Source organism: Lepidothrix coronata, unplaced genomic scaffold, assembly GCF_001604755.1.
Source record: "Lepidothrix coronata isolate B3197 unplaced genomic scaffold, Lepidothrix_coronata-1.0 Scaffold100, whole genome shotgun sequence".
NCBI classification, from domain to species: Eukaryota; Metazoa; Chordata; class Aves; order Passeriformes; family Pipridae; genus Lepidothrix; species Lepidothrix coronata.
This window is the reverse complement of record NW_016690280.1, coordinates 988,333-1,012,458: the sequence shown is the minus strand read 5'-3', so window position 1 is coordinate 1,012,458 and position 24,126 is coordinate 988,333. Positions and strand designations below refer to the sequence as shown.

At 43.9% G+C, this 24,126-nt stretch overlaps 1 protein-coding gene across 1 annotated transcript in view; it reads right to left on the bottom strand.

Annotated features, from left to right (window-relative positions):
* Window positions 1-24,126, bottom strand: part of NR3C1 (nuclear receptor subfamily 3 group C member 1) — a 64,875-nt gene that overhangs the window by 25,749 nt on the left and 15,000 nt on the right. The window lies entirely within an intron of this gene.

Genomic DNA, 24,126 nt, shown 5'->3' with positions numbered 1-24,126 from the left:
AAAGCAGAAAAGTACTTCATTAAGATCTATGAGACAGAGGTAAACACAACGTTGGTACCTGCAGAAATGGCTTGTCCTCACCCTCCAGTGGGACAGTTCTGCACACAAAGTGCACCAGACTCTGAATGAGTTAAACAAGAAATTCTGTAAAACCTAAGGAAAACTGTATGGATTTTTCATGGCCTATTTGGCTGGGTCGAGATTCCTTCCCTTACACATTTCTGAAGCCAAGTTTCTTGCACAATTATCCCAGCCTTTAAAATTGACTCTTAAAACACGTTCTTACTCCATCTTGTTTCCATTACTGTCACATTCCCCGCAGTCTGCATAAGGGCTCCGCTTCCAGCACCATCACCGAGTTTTCTACTGGGATCCTGTTATGCAAGAAGCTGTGCAAGTTGGGCCATATACTGATAAATATTCACAGTAACAAGTGATCGCTTCACCCCAGCAGTTTAGGAGAAGAATATATATACATTCCTAACATCAGGGCCTGGTTTTCCAGTGTACACACAGCCCAGCTACAAACGAAGGGTTAGTTCGTTAAGAAAAAAAATAAATCCCCGTTAGAACAACAAACATTCCACCGTAATCACCCTGGAGCTGCTCCTAATCCTCAGGGCTGAGCCAGCAGTGCTGGGCCAGAGTTCAGAGGTTGATCTTACTGAGCTACAGCCCCAACCACAGCACTGCCTGCCGGAGGCTGCCCCACACCTCCTATAAAGCCCAGCTTGTTGAGTTTATCCACCTCAACGTGAGGAAGAACTTCTTTCCATGGAGGGTGGCAAAGCACTGGAACAGCTGCCTAGGGAAGGAGTGGAGTTTCCCTCTCTGGAGGCATTCCAAACCCACCTGGACACATTCCTGTGTCACCTGCCGCAGGTGACCCTGCCTTGGCAGGGCTGTTGGGTCTGGATAATCTCCAGAGGTCCCTTCCAACCCCAACCATTCTGTGATTCTGTAATTTCCAACAGAGTTTTAAACTCCTAAAATGCAATTTCTATACCGTCTGCTTCACTTAAAATGCTTTTCACAGAAAATCCTGTTCCCCAGGGTTCCAGCCACTCTCCAGATGAAGCTAGAAAAATGACACTTTTTAAAGACTTTGGTGCCTTTCCTTGGAAACTCTCCAGACCATCCACGTTCCCCAGTGTGGGCTTAACATTCGTATGTGGGCTAGCTTTTGCATGGAAAATTCCTCTTCCTCTCCTCAAGAAAGTCTGACCAGATTTGGTCACACATTTCAAAAACCCCACAGATCTCAAACATTCACGCAAACCTTAAATTCCAGCCCAAATTAGAACACTTCAACACCTGGGAGGCTCTGCTTTTGAAAAGGTCCATGTGTCCCATCCCCACAGTACCTGAGAAATGGCCCATCTAGCAATTCAAAGGACTTTGCCATCTTGTTTGTTCTTTCCAAGAGGGATTTAGGCAATAAAAAGACAAGGAAAAGGAATGCTCCCACTCAAATACAGAGGGATCAAAGTCAAACCAGAATAAACGTGTCAATGAAGTCCTCACTTTGACAAAAATGGAACCAGAGGGCAGAGAAAAGTGAAAATTACTTGGGTTAGGGGAAAAACTGTGAGAGCACTGGCAGGCAAAGACCTAGGGTACATATAGATCCCCCTAAAAAACAGTGTCTGAGCTGGGGGAGGAGCTGAGCTGTGTCTCAGTCAGAGTAGAAGGCTGAGCAGAAAAGAAAACACCGGACAGGGACACAGCAACAGCTCCAATATCCTAGAAGAGCAGTGGGAAGAAGAGAGCAGGACAAGGGTGGTGCAAAGGCCTCAACAGGAAAGGCTGGCAGTGGGAATAAAGGAGAATGAGTGAGTCTTGAGGAAAAAGGGAAGAAAAAGGCCTCTCTTTTCCCAAAGGAAAGAAGGCTTCTTTCCAGAACTTGGAATGGAGCTCAGATCTGTCACATTGCTCCTCTGCATTCAGAAAATATTTGTGGAATGCTGCAGCACTTCTCCTCTATTACTCTACCAAGAGGCTGACAACCACCATCAGCATGTCTGTCAGCTCACTGATGGACTGTATCCCTGTTTATGAGCCATGGGATGGCGTTGCTGGGTTTTCCAATTAATTTGTCTTCTTTTAAAGAACAGAAAGATCTAATAAAACCCTACGGTTGCACAATCCAACCCTCAGCATCCAAGCCATGGTGGAATGTAATTCAACCCAGTTCCCTCTATTTGATGTCCTTACAAACATGCATCTTTAATTACACACTCATCCTGATTTGTACCCAGCACATCTGCCTTCCTCAAGTGCAGAGACCTCTAGGAATGAACACTGTAAGGATGGAGGTTTGCTTTCTTTCATGTGATACATACACTACTTGCTTCTTTCGTGTGTTTCCTCCCCCCCACCACTTACTGATCCATTTGGAAAAAGGAATTGAATTGTTTCTTCACTTCGTGGTGTCCTATGCAAAAAATCTCAACTAAAAAACCCCAACACCTACTCCAAAACCAAACAACCCCTCTTCCACAATCAGTAATCACTGGCCAGTCAAGAGCTACTCTAAGATGACTTCTTTTCTCTTAAGTTTTAGGCCCAGTAGCTCCTTTTCTTAGAATAAAAATCTCAGACTAAGCGTTGAAGTATAGGCTGGGAGCCTGTGAGTTTAAATAAGGAATATATAACTTGAAAACTTTGCTTCACTAAAACGATTAAAAGCAGAATAAGATGGAAACATCTTTCTAGGTATAATTTTGAAGACAGCTAATTTAGATACAAAAATAAAACCCTTTATACCTCTCAAATTTCTGACAAAAGCATTTTAAAGGAAACATTCATCAGCTGTCAGGGAAACCATGGCAGTGCCAAACATATTCCAATGAAACTTTTCAATCACCTTTAATTTTTAAACAGGGCTTATTTTCTGTACCAGCACCAAAGAAAATGTAATATGAGAAAGAAAACAGATTATATGACTTAGAAAACTAAAAATAAATGATTACATTGATTAATAAAGCAGTAGCCAGCAATCTAATCCGGGCTCCTGGCATATCTTCCCAGCCTGGCTGTATCAGATAAGGGCAATATTTACTAACCATGTGGAGAACTGCCAGCCACCAACAGCCCCTGGTTGTAAAACACAACCAGGAGGAATTACAGTGCACAACGACTCCTGCAAGAGCCACAACTAACTAGAGCAATGTTTAATACAAGTATTTTACTAATAAAGTTATATGCAGTAGAAGACAAACAACCACTTCCTAAGGAAGAGGTAAGACAGGGAAATTACACTCTGAGATAATATAATAGAAAAGCTACCTTGCAGTATTTGCAGAAATGGTTTTAAATGCAACAAAAACCTACCAAACTATCAGTCTTACCTAAATTAAAATAGTCAAGCACGATAGATGAGAGAGGGGAAAAACCTCCCAATTTTAAGGGTTCCAAATTTGCAAAAACTTTGATGAAATTTTATTTTGAGAGGCAAGGTGTTATTTGTGATGTGGGTTCCATTCCCACGTACTTTCAAAACTATTTATATACAATCTGATTTTATTTATTTGTATAGATGTAGTTATCTTTTCCAGTCAAGGAAACATATGGGGGCAAAATGGAAAGCCTTAACAAAGTGGTTAAAATGGAAAACCTTAACGAAGATGCAGCCCTGGTAACCAGCTCTGCAGAAATCAAGTTGTTTAACTAAAGCCATTTTGGTGTTAATCATTCACCAGAGACTTTCAAACCCAGCTCAAGGGTCAAACTGCACTAAAGCCAGGTGTGGTAATGTTTATGGTGGTGGGAGGCTTTCCTGTCTCGGGGTCTCCATTCCCACAGGTCCCTCATCTTCCCCCATGGGACAGTCCCAGGGCCAGGCGAGTTGGTCACTCCAGCACCTCAGTCCCTGGCCAGGCTGTGACAGCAAAGACAGAAGGGACAGGGACCACCACACTCCCTTCCTGCTACTCTGCATTATTAAAAGGAAAGTCACAGAACTACTGAAGCTTCAAGATTAGGTTTAAATTAGATATTGGGAAAATATTCTTCGCTGTGAGGGTGGTGAGGCCCTGGCACAGGTTGCCCAGAGAATCTGTGGCTGCCCCATCTCTGGAAGTGTTCAAGGCCAGGCTGGATGGGGCTTGGAGCAATGTGGTTCAATGGAAGGTGTCCCTGATCACAGCAGGGGGTGAAACAGGATAAGCTTTAAGGTCCCTTCTGTCCCAAACCATTCTGGGATTCCATGATTCTATGGAAAACAACTCCAGTGAGCTAGACCAAAATTACTGGTCATTTAGAGTCTAGAACCTGCAACTCTTTTTACCACCACATGAAAGCTTGGGATAATCAGCCTGGATCATTCTGCCCAAAATGTGCCCTGCCCGAGCACAGTTCTGGTGAAGAGTAAAGTCTTCTTAAAAATCTGAATTAAATTAGCACCAACAACAAGTTACATGTGTGCAACATAAAGAGGACTTGGTTATAAACTGTCTGCATTTAAGGAAAATGGCTGCAAGCTGCAGAGCAGGAGCAGCAGCAGCTCAGGAAATCTGGAGGCTGCCAGTCAGCTTAGCAATTGTCACCCTTAACAAAAAGAACTTCAGGGAAAATGCATAATGGAAGGTTTTTTCAGAGTTAGAGACTACTAAAATATACCCTGGTGCTGTCAGAAATTACAAACCTGGAATATCTGCAAGAAAATGCTGTTCATGCTCAAGTGCCACCTCCAAGGAAAACAATGAATGCAGCAAGTCTAGGATGGGCAGAAACAGCTCAGAATTTTACTATATTTATTTTGACTACGCTTTTGATACGGCTATTCATTTTACTCCTATTTTTAATCTAGTGTTTCAAATCTCTGAGTTTCCTTCAGTCCTGATACACCCAGACCCCAAAACACAGCCCACTGCACGTCCTGGCTCTGCAGCACAACTCACCTCAGGAGTGAACATACTCTTAAAAGGCAGTTACTTATCAGTGTAAGTGGTATCACCAAACTAAGAGTAAAGAAACCATTTTCAATGTCATTGCCAGCTGGGCCTCCTCCTTATCTTCCAGCAATGAGAACAATGTAAACACTCGGCTGCGGACACCAACTGATTACATTTTTTGAATTGCTTATTTATTTCTTCATTAACTAGAGAAACTATTAATTATTATTTATATCCACTTAGGCAGGAAAGTAGTTTTCAGTTCAAGCAGGAAAAAATTTTAAACCAAGGCTGTTGACACTAGACTTGTCATGACTATTAAAACAGAAGCGTGTTTGCCAATTGAAAATAATTCCAAAAATTCATTTTGCTGAGAAGCTGAACCACTGGTTTCTTCTGTCTCTTGCAATGTTCTACCTTCAGTTTAAATAGACTAAAAATTGGTAAGAACCCCCATTTTCCTCCCAGGCTGCCTGTGAGCTCTGCAGACACAGAGCCAGACCCCGGTGTGGCCAGGTGCCACTGAGGGGACACACAGTGACTGTCAGAGGCATTAAACACGTGGTCATGGACTCCAAGCCAAGGCATTTTGGGGTGCTAACAGCACTCAGCACCCATAAACCCACCCTCCAAACAACTTCCTTACGGACCCATCTATTCTTCAGTTTTCTCTCCTGTTTCATATTTAAAATGGAGACCTGGATTGCTTTGGTAGGAGTGCTGATCTTGATGACAAGCATGTCCTCAATGATGCCAAATAAATTAAAAATCTACTCTGGATTACAGTATTTAACCAAAGCCTGTAAATAAACCCCCCCAGCATGCCTGGTTTCCAGCCGCTGAGAGCCAGGACGATTAACACCGTTTCCTTTATCACACACCCAGATAAACACTGTATTAAAAAACCCCTGATAAGCCAGGAAACCAGATTTTGAACTAACGGTCTCATCTTGTGCAACATGTCTATGACACGGCCAAGATAAGGCCAACGTGAGGCATGTGTCACTCTGGAAGGCCATGGCCAAATTTCCCTCGTTGCTGGAGACAGAAACTCAAGGCAGAAAAGCACCTGTTGGGCAGTTGGAGGGGCAGGTACTGTTGTGCCTCCTCCTGACACCATCAGGGTAAATGATCCTGCCAATGAAGTACTGGGATTCTAACTCACAGAAGAAATTAAAATATGAGACATTCCTAAAGAAGCAAAGGTTCACAATTACCCTCCATCTGCACAAGACACATTTTATCATCCCTTCATACAACTAAAGCTGTAGGACTCGTTGTTCTGTACAGTCACCTCAAACACCAACACGGTTCTACTTGTTTCCAACAGCACAGGTACATCCTAACAAGGACCTTGACCAAAGTATCCAGACTGAGTTCAGGACAAAAAAGTGACTTCAATTCACACAAAGAAAAGGCTTTACATCTATCCTTTATGTAGGATTTTATGTATAAAAATACACTATTGGCAAACAAAATGAATTGAAATTAATACCTTTCCTGTCAAACTAGTCACATCTTGGCACTGGTGGGGTTTGATCCCTGTACAATCCAGAGGTCTTAAGTACCTGTATTGCAAACATAAGCTCTGCTCTCCTTAAATATGTGACTAAATGGTATTTAATTAGAAAACCCAGTACACACAGGCTCTGAATGCACAGGAAGTCCTGCCTTCCCCTTGCCAACCCTGAGCCCAAGCCTCCACTCCCAAGGGCTCTCGGGAAGCTTTCGGGAGTATGGTGATCACATCAGGCTGGGGATGCTGGAGAAGGGACACACACACTCCCAGGACAGGAACACTGGACACACAGAGACCCCAACATGTAATGCCTGACACCACTGGCCACTCTGGAGAGGCAGAGACAGCAATTCCCTTAGTTTACTGGTGCTTCAGTGCCAAACACATGTTGTTGGGAACAGGCTTCCCAGGGAGCTGGTGTCTGTCCTGGTCAGCACAGGCTGGAGGGACTATTGTTCCGAGCACTGCCAGTTCATGTCTCATCAATCAATACTCTGTTAAATAAAAATAAATGGTGAGAGCACAGGCAAGTACCAACAGCACAGAATCAGAAATGGAGTTTGTGGAGATTCCCAACACAGTGCATGGAGCAAACCCACCGTGGGACACAGCGGGGCTCCCCACGGCCATTGGGCGCTTCCATCTCTCTCCAAGCCTGCACGACGTCTATTCCCAAACCTGCCGAGGAGACACAGGTGACTCAGAGCTCTCTGGAACCAACACAGCAGTGCCAGGCGGGCTCGGAGGAGCCGCTGGCAGCTCCAGAGCCATCGGCACCGAGCACCCACCATGAAATGGCGTCCGCTCCCATCTTGGAGCTGCTCAGGAGGAGAACCGAGCACGAATGAGCGACGCGACGCCTTGTTCCCGTTTGGATGCTCTCCAGAACGTAAAGGTTTCAAGGGCACAGGCAAAGCTTTCTTGGAATGGATAAATGGTAATTGATGTTGCAGCTGCAACCTCAGCCAGAACTCTTGGGATTTCAAATGTACTACAGACCTAAAGCATTTATGGCCAGAATATGATAATTAAATTATGTGTTCTAAACTTTTATATTTATTACAGTGCTCCAGTAAAGCAGCCAAAAAGTCTTACCTTCAAGGGTAGAATTCATTTCTATATGAATCAATTCAGGCATATTTTTCCAAAGCTTTGTGTTGTTTCTTTTTTTTTTAAAATTTCATTGTGCACCCTTGCTTCCTTAAATGAAGAGGAAGCAAAAATAGAGCCAGACAGAAGCCAGCACCTTTATACTTAAATAAAAACTTTACATAAGAATATGGAATAAAATCATCCTGGGTCTCTCAAATTCTTTATGTTTTGCTGGATGACACATGCTTTTGATCTATACATATTTACAGGCAGGCTGTGAATCTTCTAAAACCGGCCCTTCAAGAACTCAATCCTGCAGACACATTCTGCTCCCTATGCACAGGTACACACTCGGTGCTCACAGACTGAGGTGCACCCAAACTAGGATGGCTGGAAGACTAATGCACCCTGTAGAATACAGTGCAAAAATCTTGAGTAGAATCAGATTTTTTTTTTTTATTTTAAGCACACCCCATGAAACAGTTCCTGTCCACTCAGTCTGTGAATACAGAATGAGGAGCGGCTGAGGGAGCTGGGGGGGGCTCAGCCTGGAGAAAAGGAGACTCAGGGGGGACTTTCTCACTCTCTCCAACTCCCTGACAGGAGGGTGGAGCCAGGTGGGGATCAGGCTCTGCTCCCAGGGAACAAGGGACAGGACAAGTGAAAATGGCCTCAAGCTGTGTCAGAGGAGGTTTAGGTTGGACATCAGGAGGAATTTATTCATGGAAAGGGTTGTCAGGCACTGGAAGGGGCTGCCCAGGAAGATGATGGAATTACTGTCCCTGGAGGTGTTCAAGGAACAACTGGACATGGCAGTCAGTGCTCTGGTCCAGTTGACAAGGTGGTGATTGGTCTTTTCCAACCTCAGTGTTTCTCTGATTTCTGTTTTGGACCTCAGCAGCCCCAGAGGTGTGTTTTACATTTATGACACTGTCTTGGAAGCAGTTTCTTAGTTTTCTGAACTAACCAAGAGCCAATATACCCTTCAAAACTTTACTGTCTTAACACAGGCCCTTTAACACACTAATTCCACATGCCAACACACTGAATTCAGCAACAGCAGAACTCCTGCACCAAGATATTCTGTGGTTATTAGAACAGACCCATGAGCTCACACCAGCCACAGCATTTTGGCTCATCCTACACAGTCAGTATATATCGGAAAAGGATCTGACCCCTTAACTCCAACACACATTAATGTTGTATCAGAGGAACTGAACTTAAAATATTTAACAGGACTTGTTCCATTAATGACCTCAGTGTGAGCCATGTATAGTGCTTGTGTCAATCACAGGACTGTATGCAGGCTGCCAAAATGATGCTGCTGGAAAGGAGGAGAGACATCTGGAAAGCTGATTCTAACGTACATGGAAAAATATTAATGGTACTGAAAGAAAGGCAGTAAAAGATTAAACTAAACTGCAATAGAATCATATAATCATAGAAGGATTTGGGTTGGAAAGGACCTTAAAGATCATCTCATTCCACCCTCTGCCATGGGCAGGGACACCTTCCACTACACCAAGTTGCTCCAAGCCCCATCCAACCTGGCCTTGGACACTTCTAGGGATGGGGCAGCCACAGCTTCTCTGGGCAACCTGTGGAGGGCCTCACCACCCTCATGGGGAAGAATTTCTTCCCAATATCCCATCTAACCCTCCCTCTGGCAGTTGGAAGCCATTCCCCCTTGTCCTGTCACTCCAGGTCCTTGTCCAAAGTCCCTCTCCAGCTCTCTTGGAGCCTCTTTAGGCACTGGAAGGGGCTCCACGGTCTCCCTGGAACCTTTGCCACGCTGAACAGCTCCAAATCCGCAGGATAATCCTTCCATAGTCAAGTAAATAGTCACAAAGCTATAACATAAATTTAGACTGGTAACTAGAAAGTTCATTTCTGCTATTCTGAAAGAACAGAGCAAAATTGAAACTCCTCTGCTGCCAGCAGAACCCTCTAACAGAGGTCGAGACATGGATTTTTATGAATTTGTACACACACACTTACCCACAAAGTTTGTGCTTTTAGCAGCACTGCAGAGCTAATTCCTGCTTTACAACAACAACAACAAAAATTAAATATAAAGAAAGAAATTAAAAGCAATACAATTTAATAAACACAAATAAATGAGTAGAAATAAAACCTTAATTCCGAAGAGGAGGAAGAACCGAGGAGAAAGGAAAGATGAAGAGAGGGTAAGAGAAGCAGAAAGGAACGTTCCTTCCTTAATTCCTTCTCCAGCCGTTCCAGGAAGCCCTGCTCAGAGAGGAACTGATACTGAAGAAACTGAAGCTGGTGAATTCCACGGTGCACAAACCCCATTTCCTCGTCCGTCCAGGTGAGCCTTGCACAACACGCCCTCATGGTTTTTGTCAATGAGAAACATACATTTACACGTGGAGCAGTTTATTATGGAATATTAACCAGCACGTTGCACCCTGGGCTCTGCTTCAGTGGAGATCTATGGAGAAGAGGGACAGGGATGCATGCCAATTTTAGGGTTTGGCCTCAGTCCATTTGGTACAGGTCCAGGATGACTCGGTTGACTGTTGAGTCATAGGTTGATTCAATTGACATTATTTTACATTTGACTGGTTATTGTTCTTTAAACTTTGAACAGGAGTCCAGAAGCTCAAAAAACACCAGTGAACCAAAAAGAAAGAGGCCAAACCAGAGTTTAAACAATGTTCTTAAGCAAGAAAAATACTCTCCTTAAATGACATTTGCTTTTAGCAGAGACAGCTAAAAAACCAAAACCTACCTCACAGTAAAAAATGTCTATTATGTTCCCAATGTCTGTAGGAAGGAGAAGCAAACCTTTTCCCCTCCAAAATAAATCAACTGGTGAATGAGGATTGTATTTTTAACAGTGACACATTCCTTAAATTTTGGATGGTCAACATTCCTTAAATTCCTTAAATTTTGGATGGATGTGCACATTGGTCATTCGCTTCAGCCAATGCTCAACCTAAAACTGAAAATGAAAAAATGTAAACCCCAGAAGTTACTGTTTTGGTCCTGAAGACAGACTTCTGTTTGGGAGAAGAGATGCCCATAAATACTACTGGTGTATGTTTTAAAAACACAGGTGTGTTTCACATGGATGTGACCTGAAATGAACTCACACAGACATTCTGCATTTACCAATGGGAATAGTGGTGGTTCATTCCTGTTGGTTTCAATTTGACTAGTTGTTTTTCCACTCCATTCTACCCAAATTTTAGGTATGTTTTCAGTATGCTTTGATCCCCTGTGAGGGAAATTCAACATTATATCCACTTACTTTCAGCAAACTCATGAGCAGCTAAAGACATGAGCCAAGGAGGAGCCCGAGCAGGCTTTAATGAGAGCAGTGCAGTGGGAAGGGAGATTGGGCTTTTTCAACAATAACCCAGTGAGGAGGGAATCAGCTTTCATGACAGCTTTCAAGAGCACAAAAAACAAACAAAAACCAATAAAATCATCATATCTTGGGTACTTTGCTGGAAGACAAAAATATTTCTGACAATTTTGAGATCTTAGTCACGGAGGATGACGACTGCAATATGTTCTCAGCACCAAAGGCCCAAATTGAGGTCCAGCACCAACTCATGTGGATTATGTTCCCCACTTAGTCATCAGTAACATCACTTGAAAGGGTAGATTCCTTTTTTACCTCCTAAGAGAGGGAACAGGAACACTTGCAGGAAAGATAAGGAGAAAATTCAAAATTTCTGGTGACTTAAAAATCAGAGAAAGTTGCTAACAGGCAAGCACTGTGATGGCTCAGGCCCTCGAGGGAAAGGTCAAGGTCTCCCCCCAAATGCTACCAAAAGGTTTTTCTTCATGATTCCCATTTTGTTTTCAGTGCATTTTATCTTTCATATCCAGATCTCTGCGTGTACACAACAGAGCTTAAAACCAAGCAAACCTGTATAAAAGGCATTTCCCAAACTCCTATAACCACTTTTAACATTCTTCAGAACACCCTTTCACTTCATTTTAACTGGTCTCTGACACAGTGGATACAAAGAACAAACATGAAACCACTCTTCCCCACATGAACAGAAAGAAAAGCATGTCATGAGTTTATTGACAAAAAATCAACCACCTAAACTTGTGTAATATTCTCAGAAGGCCAAGCAAGGAATAGCACACCACAGACCTGTATGACGTGTATACTGTATGTATTTTCCATGGCACTTTTAAGTCAACTTTATTGAATTATCTAGTAGAGGGCTGTAATTACTTTTGTCAACACTGTTAAGCAATTACAGATACAATTTCTGCTATAACATGCACACATAGTAGGTTATTACCTGCTTTTATTTCCACTTGGCAACCATGTCACACACTGAAGACTATAAAAATGTTTCACCACATCCCTCCTGTTGCACACGCCCGGACTTTACAAGCAATTCTTGCCTTGGTGGTTTGAGTTTTTTTGTGGTTTGGTTTTTTTTTTCCCCATGATACTTCTAGTTCTTGCCTTCTTTCTCTCTCTGGGGTTTCTCACATTATTTCACCCATTTTCCTCCGTCATCTTCCTCTCCCCCTCCCTGTCAGCTGAAGGAAGCTCTATTCCTTCCTCACTGAACCCCACACCATTTCCTGGCCACATTGTTCATCTCTGCCTCTTTGTGTATTTTCTCTTCCTGAGCAGCACTGGAAACCCCTCCCAACTAAACTCCATCTGTAAACTTCATTAATGGGCTGTTTACCTCTCTCACACAACCCCCACCACAGAAATAGTCAGACAGTCCTCGAGTCCTACACACCCACCTCCACTCCATCCCTCTCCTCCCAGAGCACCTCGTGTGTCCTTGTGGCTGCACTTACTGCAAGTGTCAAACAGTGGGAATTCCACCATTCTTTCAGAAAAGTATTAAAAACTTCCCTGCTGAGAAACTCTCTTTTCTTTTGTTGAATTTCAATATTCATCACAACCAGCTGTGCTCTTAGAAAGTTCCTGATGGCCGTGACAGATCTTTTACGACCCTTCACTATTCACCATAATCTTCCACTGACAATTTGGTCACTCAGATTTGCCACAGTGGAAGAGGCCACAGTATCTCAAATAGAACATTTTAACTATGGTCATTGGCCAGGATTTACTAAATGTAGGGTATATTGCATCCACAGCTCCTGCACGTTTTTAAGTCATTCCTGTTCAGTTTAGAGACTCTGCTCCAGGCTATTAGAGAACAGGTGTGGCATTAGTTTTCCACACAATTGATGAAATTAAACAATATAAAGATACAAAAACCTGCTTCTTGAGCTGAAGTTACAAAGGGTTCAAGGCACAGACAGTGCTATGGGCACCTGAAAAGAGCATGCCAGAGACAAAATCTGGCAAAGCTAAAGATGTAGGATAGGGAGATAAAAAAATGAAGGTTTATCTGCCAATTCCTTCAATTCATCAGATGATCAGTCAATTCATCCATCAGTCAAATCCTACCTTTAAAAATACTAACATAAAGCAAAGGAGCAAAAAAGACCTATTTCAGTCAGACATTACTGTGAAGACCCCACTGTGGTACACTTCATTTTCCTCAGTCCCAGCTTTAAAATCACCTTTTTCAGCAGCAAGTACCACAGAAACAAACCAAAGCAGCGCTGAAAACTCCCAGGGTGCAGACCCGGCACAGGCACAATCATACACACGGAACAAGCTTTTCACTCCAAATAAGAGAAGCTTAGTGAAGCTTCAGAGGAATTAACCCAGTAACAAAACACCTTTAGGAAATGGGAAAGTGGTTAATCTTTCCTTATTTTAACAGCAGTTCAGACCAAAGCAGCACGTGAGATTCCAAACATGTCAACACAAACAAGGCTCTGAAAGCAGAGGACACAGGACCAGCCTGGCTCCTCCAGCACTGCACTCCCAGCCCAGCCTCTCAACAGTCCCTGGTAAACTCAGGAGTATTTTTAAGCTGCAACAAGAAGTGTATGACCAAGGCCTTGCAGTATTTCCAGGCTGCACTAAAATCTGTCAGATTATTTCTTAACTGCTCTTATGTCACTTACATGTTCCATCAGAGAAACATTAAACAAAGGTCACACCGACAAACACAAGGTTTGCAACGGGAACAAACCCAGCACTGTTTGCACACTTAACTCTTTGTGTGGGGAAAGCTCTGCTTAAACCTGCAGATAAAGACGTGTTTGGAGAGGGATTCATCTGGCACAGGTTTGTGGCTGCATGTGCAGGACCACTGGTGGTACCCACTGGGGTGTGAGATGGGGTTCTGCTGTGCTGGCCCTTCCTGTGAGAAAAGGAGCCCTTCATTTTTATGGAGTTATCCCCCTGCCCTTCCCAGGAGACAAGGAACCTTTTGGGTTTATGGAGTCATCCCCCTGCCCTTCCCAGGAGACAAGGAACCCTTTGGGTTTATGGAGTCACCCCCATAGGGCTTCTCCTTTTCACCTTGCCTGGGGAAGCCTCCTCCATCTAAGCTACTCGTGACTATGCAATAAAGGATCTGGCTGAGAGACAAATCAGGTTAAGAGTTAAAGCAATATCTGGATCATACAGGATGGACACAGTCATAATGTTTCAGTGTCTCAAACAACCCATTTTTAAAATACAACTGGGAGTATCAACAAATTAACCACCATCACAGAAAAGGAAAAATAAAAATAACTGAGAACTAACACATCCTAAGAATAATATATATATATGTGAAAAAGTATATGTAAATTTAGGGTCAGACTTACCATTCAAATTCATTCCACCCAACTTCAGGAACCAAAGGAGATACTACACAGGCAATACAGAGAGACACTGAACAGCAAAGAAGAATCCCAGGCTGTTTCTCCTCCCCAGTGCTTCATGCAGAAAACTAAACTTTGGATAATTATGCTCTTGAGTTTGAGACCTCAGTACATCTGAATTTAGATGTGATTAACCAAGGCCTGAATATAAATTATACTTAAATTGACAGGAAGGAACGTCTTAAGCTTTGTATTATCTTATTCCTGATTGTGAACACATCATCATTAATACAGCTTTTCCTATCTGTAATATAGATTTTCCTGTCAACCCCTATTCTGTATGTGCAGCCTAAGAATTGATCCTCCAAGGTGTGCCCTCTTGTCACTTCCCAGTGGCTTCTAAAGCTGTGGACACTGAGGGCTCCCTAGTTCCGAAAGAAAACCTGAGCAAGCACCACAAGAGAAACACAATAACTGTTTCTGACAATACAACAGTAACAAACCCACCGACTTCCATTATTTATGCTACTTCTCTGCATTTTGGAAGCTGTGGTGCTTCAAAAAGCTTGGAACAGTCACAACTTAAGCCATTTGTCCCCTGCAATAATCCATAAAGAAGTAACAAATCAAGCCAAAGGGCTGTAGTTTTTCATCTCAGTTGCAGCCGGCGCGGGTGAGGCCAACGCCGGAGATAAGCCGGCCGGCCTTTCCAAGGAGACAATGATAAGTGTTTTCCTGGATTGCTTATTCTTGCAATTTTAATCATGAATCCTGCAGCATCTGGCACTTCTCCTTTAGCTTCGCTTAAGGGCTGACAATTAGGAGAATCTCTCTTTTCTCAGAAAATCTGTTCTGGGTTGAAGAATGCAAAAGCAGAAGGGTAAAAGAAGAAAAGCAGCACTTCTGACTTAGAAAATAGTGTTAAACTGCTCCACAAAGAAAAGAAAAAGAAAGCAAAGGTGATTTCAAGCCCAGCTACTTCCAAGCCTGGTATGTGGGGTGTTCAGCCTGAAGAAAAGGATGCTCAGGGTGGACCTCCTTGCTCATTACAACTCCCTGACAGGAGGGTGGAACCAGGTGGGGATCAGGCTCTGCTCCCAGGGAACAAGGGACAGGACAAGAGGAAACAGCTTCAAGCTGTGCCAGGAGAGGTTCAGGTTGGATATCAGGAGGAATTTCTTAATGGAAAAGGTAGTCATTGGAAAGGGCTGCCCAGGGAGGTGGTGGAGTCCCCATCCCTGGAGGTGTTCAAAGAATGACTGGACGTGGCACTCAGTGCTCTGGTCTGAGTGGCAAGGTGGGGATCAGTCACAGGTTGGACTTGATGGTCCTGGAGGTCTTTTCCAACCTCAATGATTCCAGGATTCTGTGATCTGCATGACTGTTTCTTGAAGGCTTCTAAGCCAAGCTCAAAAGCTTCCTTCCAAATCGCCTGAGCCCCAGTATCTGAGGAGCTTATTCCCTAATTTTAATATTTAGGCCAGGAAAGCAATTTAATTGGAGAAAAAAAATATTTTAGTATATGAAAGGAAATTACCTACTAAATCTTATGATTAAGCTGAGCTTCAAACCATGACCTGATAGTGTTTTCAAGCTTTAAAAGCAAAACTTGAAATATTTTAAGGACTTTGATGAAGGAGGAAACAAATTCCATGGCTCAGTGCTAACACTGGGTGAGAAATCCTGGCTCCAGAAAGAGAGAGCACACCATTAATGGGCTGTCAGAGGTTAATCACCAGCCATGGGGGATGTACCTGTGGCTGTGTCCAACTGCACACATCCTACACATACAGGCACATATTTTCCAAATATTCTGCGTATTATGGGAATATAACGTGTTCAGATGCCTGAAGCCCTACAGGGTTTGCACATGGCACAGCCTGGCAAAGGACTAATTACAGCCTTAACTGCAGCCAGTAATGAGCGTGCTCAGCTTCGGTTTTCTCCCCCCCCAAACCTCTCAAGACACTAAACCCATCCTTACTGCTCTCCTGCTGCAGCACCAGCTCCTTCCTTATCCCATCGAGAGCCACCTGAGAGCAGTGCAAAGTCAGAAATAACCAAATTCATTCCTTTCAGACTGACTTTTTCTGTTCAACGTTTTTTAATAACACCACCAAGTAAAAAACAGTGTTTTATAAATATCACAGGGGCTGTCATTTACAGAAACCAAGGCCTTGAGATCAGAGAAACCACCAAGTAATCTTAACACGATCGGGGAGATGAGAAATGGACTTGATATGCTTTAAAGTGTTCCAAATGGAAAATTAATAACGGAGAAAAGCATTCAAAATACTCAAAACCAGTTTCTACTAAGCGTTATTGCTTCCAAAATAGCCTTTAAATTCAATCCTGAATTACAATATGAAAAGAAAGTTTTCACACACTTTTTAAAGGCGAGCTCCCTCACAACTCTTCCTGTGTAAAATAAGCATTTTACTTCACTTATTGGAGGCAGCTGGAAAACAAGGTGGTTCCTACCATCAGTCTTCACTCTATTCTAAAAACCTCCACTACTTTGATTTCCCGAGTTACAGAATGTTGAGTCTCTTCCTTAGACTTTCTCAAGCCTTGCAAGAGGCTCAGAAGACATATTCATGTGTTCATATCCAAAATTTCCCCCTCACCATTGTCACACTGAGCACAACTGGTGGGATGCAGAGGCAGCTCCTTCACCACCAAGGAGGCAAAACCAGCCCAGTAGTTGCCAGAAGTGCAACCGCTATTGCAAAACAGCATTACATGGACAAAGAGTCTTCTTCTAAACAGATCAAATTAAGCTGGAAATATCGTTCTGTAGGAGAAGTAAATTAACCCCAAGAATACCTGTGCTCCTGTTTCAATTCCATTGCCAAGGCACCCCCTGATTTCTTTTTGACCTCAGACTAGAGGCCAAGAACAGAGATTATATCTAAGAGTGCTATTTAGGAAACAATTACTGTAAAGTTCCTTGTAAAAGCAGATTAACATTCAGTGATAAATTTCTTGGTATATGCAGCACTTGGCGAAATGAGGCCATCAAGAAAACAGATTCACAGAATCACTGAGGTTGGAAAAGACCTCTCAGATTATCGAGTACAACCTGTGATCAATCACCACCTTGTCAACCAGACCAGAGCACTCCGTGCCATGTCCAGTTGTTCCCTGAACACCTCCAGAGACAGTGACTCCACCTTCCTGGGCAGCCCATTCCAAACCCGCCCATACATTATCCCAGACTGAAGAATCCACAAGCTGGAAGGAATAATACGTACACTGTGTTGGTACTCTTGAAAAAATCCCTCTCTGGTCAAAGAATGGAGCCACAACCATGACCCTCAATCCACGTGCTGAGGCTTTCCCAGTAGAAGGATTTTGTTTTGGAGTTTGTGAGCATGTTTTGAGGGGGGAAGGAAAGGGACGCAGGAAAGGAAGCAGATTTCCTGGCAGATCTTCAGTATAATTACACCGGCAAAGAGATCAATTACAGGCACGCATTCAGTCTAATTATTCTCCAGCTTACAGCACAGATATTTTCAACTCAACATTATAGAAATTTGATCATTCAAATATTGGAAGAAAAGTAGTCACGGTGGTGCAAAATGCCAGGTTACCGTGGCCAGGTGTGTCCTGGTAACTTCATGTTACCAGAGAGCTTCATGCAACATTCTGCACCTTGGAGTTCAAAACATGCAGAAAACATTCTTGTGAAAGGTGATTTTCCAAGCAGAGTAAGCTCACTGTCAGGAACACAGATAGCCTGTGGTCAGGAGCTGTGCCCGAGTTGGCCAAGGGGCAGGGGACTGGCCATCAAGGGCTGTGTGTGTCCCAACACCACCCACAAACAATGCAGGTCTCAACTGGGGAGAGAAGATCAGTGTTAAACTGCTCCACAACGAAAAGATGAGAAAAAGATGAATTTCAAACCCAGCCACTTCCCAGCCCGGCATCTGCACAACTGCTTCACGAAGGCTTCTAAGCAAACTCAAAGGCTTCCTTCCAAATTGCCCAAGCCCCAATATCTAAGTGGCTCTTTCCTTGATTTTAATATTTAGGCCAGGAAAGCAATTTAATTGGAGGAAAAAAAGTTTTATTTTTTGTATTTGAAAGGAAAGGAAATGACCAAGCAAACAGGCATTCTTTGGGGCTGAGAGCAAGTCCCGAGCTGCAGGGGGACGGGGCCAGCTGGCCGCCAGCCCGCGTACAGTACGTGTTTACTTGTTGACTAACCACTGATAACTCCAGAGAGCATCCATGAATCCAAAAAAGAACCAAGTTTTCTGTTCAGAGAGGAAAGAAGAACAAAGCAGACAATGATAAAAGTATTCCCCGCTGATGTCTATTACAGCCACTTCTGATTTGGTACAGCTTCTATTTTAAAAATTATTCAAAACTTCATGTAAAATTAAAACTCTTACGTATCAAATAAGCAAAAGCATTTAGATACAAGCAGCAATTGTACTATTATAGAGAAATAATGCTGCTATGCACATGCTCCCCACTAAAAACTCCAGCTTTCAGGGCTCTGTGCTCCTTGAGCAAGCACAAGTACAGAGCACATTCAAACCCGAAACAGAGACATGTCACAGGCATTTGTTACCTTATTTAAGACCAGGTTTAATCTTATGATTCAAGAGAAAAAGACCCACTTATGGGTGCTGGTAAATATTCCAAAAGCTGAAAGCAAAGTGTTACACTGTACACAGAACACTGTCACGGCAGTTTTACTGCACAGGAAGTTTGGGAGCTGCAGTCCTGGTGCCCAGGTCCTGGCTTCACTGGATGGCACCTGCCATGTGCCAACACGAGCTGAAGCCTCAGGATGGCCTTGGGAAGTGCCTTTGCTCTTCCCAAACTGGGAAGCAGTGGCTTTTCCAAGCAGCTCCTCCTCGCTTCTACTTGTACAAAGCAGACGAAGCTTTGGGGCCTGCACCCCTCACTGACCTCAGGCACTGGGGGACTGTCCAAGGGCTCCTTTGGGAGAAGCAGCTCTGGAAGGTCCATGGTGACTGACAGCACGGGCTGCTGTCACCAGCACCTCCACCTCGGCAGGCCGAGCCAAACACAGTTACTGCATAAAACCACCACAGATTCCAAAAACCACTGCCAGCAGATGGATATTCTGTTAATCAGCCTAAAAGGCATCGCAGATGTTCAGAGACAGCGAGAAGGTGTTTGATCCTTGCTCTGTCCCTCATGCCCAGAGCAGCTGGGTTGGATTTGCACCTGGATGTGATGCCCATCGGCAAGTGCTAATCCTGCTCCCGTGATTCCAGCCGGAACCAGGCTGGGGGAGAGGTGATAAGGAGCTGGCTGGTGACAGCGGCTGAGATCCCTTCTTGCTTTAGACGAACAAAAATCGAAGTTTGTTAATGAGAAGACTTGATCCTCGACCATCTCTCATAACCAGACACCCTAATCTTGTCCCACAGGCTGGGACTGACCAACGGTCTTCAAACCCGTGACTCAAAGTGTTCGTCTTACATTTGCATGTCTACACTGAGACACCACTGGCCTGTTACTTCTCTAAAAAACACTGAATACGGCCCTTCTATACGGGCCTTTTAATCTAATTAAATAGAAGTTTTGTAATGAAGAATATACAGTTTACTTGCATGCAGTAAGTGATATAATCACAGCTGGTGATATAACAGAAACAAGCATCGCTAGGATGGGAAGAAGGAGCTTTTATCGGTGAAAAGGCTTCAGCAAGTCAATTCCGTCACGCCTGTCCTGTTAAATGCAAACCCAGACAATGCTTATTTACCAAAGGCACAATTCACACTGACTGGCCTGAAAGCTGAAATTTGGAGTGGCAAAAGGTAATGTGGAAGGAGACAAAAGCCACTTTCCTTTTTAACATGGGCATGCAGTGACAGGACAAAAGGGAAAGACTTTAAACTGCCAGAGAGAAGGGTTAGATGGGATACTGGGAAGAAATTCTTCCCCATGAGGGTGCTGAGGCCCTGGCACAGGTTGCCCAGAGAAGCTGTGGCTGCCCCGTCCCTGGAAGTGTTCAAGGCCAGGTTGGACAGGGCTTGGAGCAACCTGGTGTAGTGGAAGGTGTCCCTGCCCATGGTAGGGGGTTGGACCGAGATGAGCTTTAAGGTCCCTTCCAACAGAACCCATTCTGGGATCCAGTCTTCACTGTGCCACTAATAATAAAAAAAGAAAGTAGAGACTTGACTAACTCAGGGATCCAAAATAAAAGGTGAATGTGTCAATGTTAAGAGTGCCACAAAATTACAATCAAATATTTGACTCCAATTTTTGAGAAAGGGGATGGTAACATCTACAGCATCCCCCACCAAACATCACCATTTAGTGAGTGTGATGCTCTGAAGGCATTAATAAAGGCATGTGACAACTCAGTCACCAGAAGAAAGACAAAAGTAATAACATTCTCCTGTATTCTTCCGTAAATGGAAAATAATGGTGACAAACCAACATGAACATGTACTGTTGGAGGGTCAAAAGAAATTCAAATGCTCAGGCCAAGAGACAGGGCTGTGAGAAGGAGGATCTTGGGTAGCCCAGGGCAGTGAGGATGGTAAAACAGCTCTTCCTCGAGAAACTGCCCCCATGTGCAGTCACACAGCTTTGCTTTTCCACTTCTGTGGCCCACTGTGACATATTCCAGCAAGGACATCATTGCCCGAAGATTGACTTAAAAAAAAAAAAAAATACTTCTTTTGAAGTTATCTGAAAACACTGCTTGACTGAGCTCCAGAAATAAGAGCAAAGCAACGTGCCCTGGAGCAGAGCAGCAGCCAGGGAGGATGGGCCCACTGGCTGCTCCTAGTCTGGTCTCACTTACAGGCATGAAAAAGTCTTCAAAGTACCAGCTGGAGAAGCCAATAATTCACATTTTAACAGCAGCTTCTACCAACGCAGCGTCTAGTCGTCAGCTTGTTTGTATTACTCTTAATTTTCACATGTTGTACAAGGGTAAGTCCAAGCAATTAATACTCTGCAGTATCTGCACGATGACTTTCTATTGGAAAGAACTGGAAAAACCCTCAACACCATTCCCTGCTTCAGCATCAAGAACAGCTTTATTAACTAAAATTACAATTCTGGGAAAACTTACAGATTCATCATCATGGGAAATGATGATGAATGTGTTACAGCAGTAACACAATGTACTGCACACAAGGAGAATGTATGAAAAGGGACCTGGTCAGGCCTCTCAGATCAGCTGGTGGGATCCCACAGATCTTCCTGACAGCACGGTCTGCACCTCCAGACTCAACAAGAGCATATTCCAAACACACACAACTGCACATGGGAAATAAGAACCAGCTCCTTCCCCACAGTCAATTTTCTCAGCTTGGAAACCCCCCACATTAATGCACCCATGAAATGAGGAGTTGGGAAGTACCAGAGCACACTGCTACCACAGGAACAACAAACACGATCACCTTCCCTGGGAAAGGGTGATTAGAGATATGAGAGCACCGAGTTCTATCCTTTGCTGCTAGAAAACCAAGAAAAATAAGCTATTGGAATGGCTAAAACATAGTCAATGTCTCATTTTTCTTGAAGGACAATGTATGCTGCATTTGGAAAAATCACTTCTTAAGATTACATTTAAATTAAAAATTTGTATTAATCCTATTAAACTTATATTTACACAATTTACTACAAATATATTGCACCTAAGCTGGAGAGAAAGCAGAGATGTTAAGTGAGAAGAATTTTGATTTTTGTCAGACTGGGATTTGGCTGCTTTTGGTGGCAGATCCACAGCAGCAGCACAGGAGGCAAAACAATTCCTCAGTGCTGGTACAACAATCCAAAGTGTGTGGGGACGACAGGGACAGCCCAGGAAATTATTGACGATAATATGTATGACAGAGTAACCCATCTTTATAACAGAAGATTTTAATTTCCTAGATGTCTCTGGAACGATGACTACAGCATGAAACAAGTGAAGGATGGCTTTCAAGCCCATAGGAATTTCCCCAGGCAGCAGCTGGAAGAGCTTGCTTCTCATAATCACCTTGATTTATTTGCAATTTTAAAGACAAAATGAAGTATGGAATATAAAACACGGGGTAGGGGGAATACACACCCATGTATTAAAAATGAGGAAAGGAAAAAATGTTGTGCAGGAAGATATCACCACAACCACCCTGGATTTCCCATTCTCTCCCCTCCATTTTGGCTGTTTAACTTAATGACATTTGGGGACGATTTCTTAAGCACTGGAGACAAACATATCAACAAAACTGGTAGCAAATTAAGAACATATCAGGCCCCCTCCCACCCCACGACCAGGCAGTACTGAAGGGACAGCGCTCAGACACAAGCACACCAAGGCTCATGGAATACAGCCTTGGGTTGTTCCCTTCATCCTTGGTAATAAAACCCTTCACCCTTTTGAGCTGCTCCTGCACAGTGAGCTAAGGGCTTCCCAAAACTATCAGTGACAACCCATAACCCCCTCCCGAGTCCCAGCTGCCAGCTCCGAGCTCCATACTGTGCAAGCAATGCATAGATAATATTCCCCAGGCTCACAGCCTCACATTTTCCAGCTGGAGCTCCCCCTCCGTTCGACTCTGTGCTCCCGGTGCTTTCAGAGACTTCTAACCTGGCACTCACTACCCAAAATAGCTCCATATCAGCTAACCCAGAAATCTCTCCACATGCTCCCTTTCCAGGCCCCGGCTCAGCACTGACCCTCAGGGAACCAGGCAGGTGACTCCTCATCCTGAAAAGCCACCACTAAATCCTGCCCTTCACTTCCGACTCTCTCCGGACAACAAAAGAACCGCTCTTCCAGTCCCATGACAACTTGGGCGAGGCGGGGGTTGTTGGGTTCTTTCTTTTTAAATGGCCTCTGGCAAGGAAGAGGGTCAAAGTCCCAAAGGAAAAAAAAATAAATCAAATCTATTCAGGTCGATTGGATTTACAGCTCACTGACAACCTCACAGCATCCCAGGACGTCGGCTGAGGTGGTGTTTTTCTTCCAGGAGCAAGGATGGCTCTTTCACAAGAGACTCCACGTGCTCAGTGACCTTACAGGTTTGCAACCTACCCTTCTGCCAAGGGCTGAAGTTGGGTTCACCAACCCACAGCACTTCAGGTCCTACGGAACTTCAGGTCCCCCAGCAGCCCCATCACGGTGGCTGGTTCATCAGAGGACATCTTTGCAGGCTGGCTGATCCTTCAGGGCTGCTGGGCAAATGCCACCCAGACTCAGCAGATCCCTAACATTGCACTGACTCCTCGCAGATGTCCCTCAGCCCCATGGAGCTCTCCCCTGCCCACACTGAAGGACCCCAGACCATCTACCAGCAGCTGCATCAGGCTCCGGGCATCCCTTGCCCACTCACCACCCCATCTCCTTCCACTGCTTCCCACCCAGCTGGTTTGCACATCTGCCTGCTGGGTAAAAATAGAATGTTTTGGATGTTTTTGATAAAATTTGCAACTGTAATTTTGCTATTTGCATGAAGTTTTAGGGCTTCCCTTGTTCCCTTGGTTTCATTTTGAAATCAGGACAGCAGTTTTATGAGGTCCACGCCTTGAAATGCTGCATGCAGGAAGCCAGTGCTGGTAGCACTTCTGAATGCTTGGAAAGATTCAAAGAGCTGAATGTAGCATTTCCTTTAAAGCTCTTCCTCAGTTCCGAGGCTGGGGTCAGCCAGGAATAGAAACCCAGTCACTTCCTCCTCCCCACTGGTATGGTGTGTGACTGAACCGGAGCTTTGATCTGCAACACGGAACAAACTAAGGCACAAAAATAAATGGACTTAGCAACCTCTTGATTGTTATTTAATAAAATATCAGCTGTGCCAACCTTAAATGTGTTAAAAGAGTCTTTAAAAATTTATCTCTGAAGTGATAAAATAAGTCCAAGCTCATTTGTCAAACCAGTTGCTCTGGTTGGAAAGTAGCTGTCAAGTACCTCGATGACTCAGGATGTCGCCATGCAGGCATCCTAATATTAAC